Consider the following 4,312-nt stretch of genomic DNA (forward strand, 5'->3'; position numbering starts at 1 on the left):
TAAAGGTAAGCTTGCCAAAGTTTAATGCAGCTTAAATATGGAGATTAAGATTGTTTGGTATTGGATATTCATTGCATACAGTGTTCCTAGTCAATTTAATCACCATAGCAGGTGGACAGTTGAAATATATAAATACACAAAATCCTTTCACTTTTATAATATTCTCTAACCAAAACTCAAACAGTATACAGCAATACACATATAAAACAATGTAGAAAGTAATAATGCACAATTACAACAGATAAATAAAAAAAATATACAAATCAAAAATCAAAAAATGTGAAAACAAAAAATATTCTGTAATGCAAATATGCTACTATATAGATTAGAAAAGTATGGAAAACAGTTAAAATAAATAGACAAAATCCTTTCACTTTTATAATATTCTCTAATCAAAACTCAAACTATACACACCAATATAGAAAGTAATAAATCAGAATTACAAGATATAAATAAATAATAAATCAAAATAATGTGATAACCACTAAAAAATATTCTCTAATGCCAATATACAAACATACAGATTAAAAAAGTATGGAAGACCCTACATACAAAAAAACTGTGTACATATGACGAATTTGGATAAATCTTTTAAATTAAGATAAACATTTATTTACATGAAAGAAAATTAACAGAGACATAACATGTGTTGTGCTTAAAATAACAGCTAAATAATATTTTTTGGATAAATCTTTTAAATTAACATTTATTTACATGAAAACAAAATAACAGCTTCCAAATCCTGTTTCCTGACTGGGTCACCACGCAGGTGGAGAGTCAAAATAGATAAAATCCTTTCACTTTTACAGAAAGATTAAAAAAGTAAGGAAGACCCTACATACAAAAAAACTATGTCAATTTATGCAGGAGCTCTGGACAAAATGTTATATAGCTTTACCATCCTTTCAGATATAAGTAATGTGTGTGTAAAGTTGGAGAAAATCAATTGAGAATTGTGGAAATGTATGCGTTAGTCATTATACACACACATACAGTGATTTATATGTACTAGACGTAATAAACTGTTAGACTGTCAATTGTATTTCTCTATCTAATTTATTTGTAATTTGTATTTATACCCCTGTGGAAGAGGTAGAACCAGGAAGACCTGTGATGAGGTGGTGAAGTACGACCTTCAAACATTGGGCCTCACAGAGGCGATGACAAGTGACGGAGACCTTTGGCAATATGCTGTGCTTGAGAAGACCTGACAAGCCAAGTGAGACCGTAACTGTGGCCTATGCCAGTGCAGCATAACCAGCCTATTTAAGAATATCCTTCAATCATTGAGCAATAAACTGCACTTGTGAAGACTTGTTGAGTCAAGTGAAGTCATATTCATGGCCGATGACAGTACTGCCTAATTGGCACCCATGCTAGTGGCATGCAAAAAGCACCATTCAAGCATGGTCGATGCCAGTGCTGCATGACTGGTCTCATGCCGGTGGCACATAAAGAGCTTCATTGGAGTGCGGTCGATGCCAGTGTTGGCTGACTGGCTCCATGCCAGTGGCACATAAAAAGCACCATTCAAGTGTGGTCGATGCCAATACTGCATGACTGGCCCTTGTGCCGGTGGCACATAAAAGTACCCACCACACTCTTGGAGTGGTTGGCGTTAGGAAGGACATCCAGCAGTAGAAACTTTGCCAGATCAAATTGGAGACTGGTGCAGCCTTGTGACATGCCAGCTCTCAGTCAAACCGTCCAACCCATGCAAGCATGGAAAGCAGATGTTAGATGATGACGATGACTTCTATGGTATTCAACTGCCATACCAGTGAATTGGATGTTTCACACCCCTTTGAAGGAATTGTTTTTTCCTTCATACCACACGTGTGCAGGAGTGGCTGTGTGGTAAGTAGCATGCTTACCAACCACATGGTTCAGGTTCAGTCCCACTGCATGGCACCATGGGCAAGTGTCTTCTACTATAGCCTTGGGCTGACCAAAGATTTGTGAGTGGATTTGGTAGGCAGAAACTGAAAGAAGCCTGTTATATATATCATATATATCCTCCATGATGATGACTTTGCTCTTATAGCCGGCCGAATCTCTAGCAAAAACCAAACTCTTAGTAAGTAGGAAAGTAGCAATATCAAAGGAAGGTTAAGAGGGAGAATAGTTTTGTGTGGAACATGCACAGGTAATATAAGCACTGAAAATGTACAGAAAAATAGACTCCATAAAATGTGAGGAGTGTAAGGTAGAAATAGTTGATAGCTTCTGTTAACTAGGTGACCAAGTCAGTAGTGGAGGTTGATGCTCTGACAGCATAACTCCTAGAATAATAGACTGGGCAAAGCTCCTACCTCTGTTGGTAGGAATGGAAGGTAAATTGTATAATGCCTGTCTGTGAACAGCCATGCTACACAGCAGTGAAACATGGGCTATGAGCACCGAGGATATGCATAGGCTTTGAAGATAAGAAGCTAGTATGCTTTGCTAGATGTGCAATGTCAGTGTGCATGTACAACAGTGTAAGCATCTTGGGAGGAAAACTGAGCATAAGAGTCATCAGATGCGGTGTGAAAAAGAGATGACTGTGTCAGTATGATAATGTGATGAATACGGACGAGGAAAGCTGTGTGAAGTGTCGATCTCTAATGGTGGAAGGAACCTGTGGAAAGGACAGACCCAGGAAGTCATGGGATGAGGTAGTGAAGCATGATCTTTCAACATTGGTCCTTACAGAGGCAATAATAAGTGACAAAAACCTTTGGCAATATGCTGTGCTTGAGAAGACCCATCAAGCCAAATGAAATTGCAGTTGTGGCTGATGCCGGTGTTGCATAACAGGCACCTGTGCTGGTGACTCATAAAAAGCACTCTTAAAAAGCAGTTGGCATTAGGAAGGGCATCCAGCTGTAGAAACCATGTCACAACAGCTAATTGGAGTTTGGACCGCTCCCAGATGGCCAGCTCCATGTCAAACCATCCCAGCATGGAAAGCGGACATTAAACAAGGATGATGATGTATGTATGTGTCTTTGTCCACCATCCCCAATCACCATTTGACATCTGGTGTTGGTATGTTTGTATCCCTGTAACTTAGTAGTTCAGCATAAGAGAACGTTAGAATAAGTACTTGGCTTTAAAAAATAAAATAAGAGAAGTCCTGGGGTTAATTTGTTTCAGTAAAACCCTTCAAGGCAGTTCTCCAGCATGATTGCAGTCTAATGGCTGAAATAAGTAAAAGCAGAAAAGAATAGCAAAGTAATGTTCCTCTTGATACAAGAGGACTAACTAAAGCCAATAAAAGAACCCCACAGATCTAAGATTACCCTGATTAACAAATGCAAGTGCCCTCACTCAAAGGTCCTTCATTGATCTGCAGGTAGATACTTAGAGTAAACCCATTCACTCATGCCATTTTCACCACTATCACCCACTTTTTGACAAGAGAGCATGGTAAGAGGAATGTTAATGCAACCTTGAGCCATCTTCACCATCGACTTGGCAAATAGATAATAATAGAAACAATCAACTTGAAAGCAGTGTCACTAAACGATATAGAGCAGGAATTACTGAGTGGCTGAAAGCAGCTCTCAATGCACAGAAGCATGCTCTCCCCAACTGGATGTGGATGACTTACACTGGAAAGGTTTTTAGATTCTATCTTGAAGAGAAAAAAATTCTTTATGGCAGTAAAAGAAATGGTTATTTACAGAACTAGTAAAATCTATGCAGTTAAAATAAAAATAGAAAAAGCGGAAAAAGGATGACAAACTTAGAAGGAAAGAATTTCTTTTTAGAATTTTTCAAAGTACTAGAGAGATGAGGAATGTCAAGATTTGGTTTCAGAAAGGAGTATTGAAATAAAAAAAGAGAGGGATTATTTTTAGCAACAGAAGAACAGGCTTTAAGGGCAAACTAGATCAGAAAAGTTATGTGTGCATGTGCAGGGGCGATCCCAAGGGTGGAGTGGGGTGGGGGTGGGTGCTGAGGGGCACATAACCCCTTAAGAAAACAAGTGCACCCTTCTAAATATTACACCCTTTTCTCCTGGAATTGTATTCCTTTCTGACCTTGTGCCCTCCTTTGAAAAATTCCTGGGACTGCACCTGATGTGTTTGTGTGTGCATGTGAGCATAAACACCGGTGTTTTAATGGTGGCAGCTGATGAAGGAGATGTTTCTATGTGGCTTGCTTGTTTGTTGTACCTTGTTTATCATTTTGTCCATGTTCTTTTGCCATGTCATGTACCCAGTTATGTATCTATATGTACATGTAGATGAAGGTATGTACATACATGTACATATATATGCATATACTCATATATTGTTTATATATATATATATATATATATATA

This window comes from Octopus bimaculoides, chromosome 28 (genome assembly GCF_001194135.2).
Source record: "Octopus bimaculoides isolate UCB-OBI-ISO-001 chromosome 28, ASM119413v2, whole genome shotgun sequence".
NCBI lineage: Eukaryota > Metazoa > Mollusca > Cephalopoda > Octopoda > Octopodidae > Octopus > Octopus bimaculoides.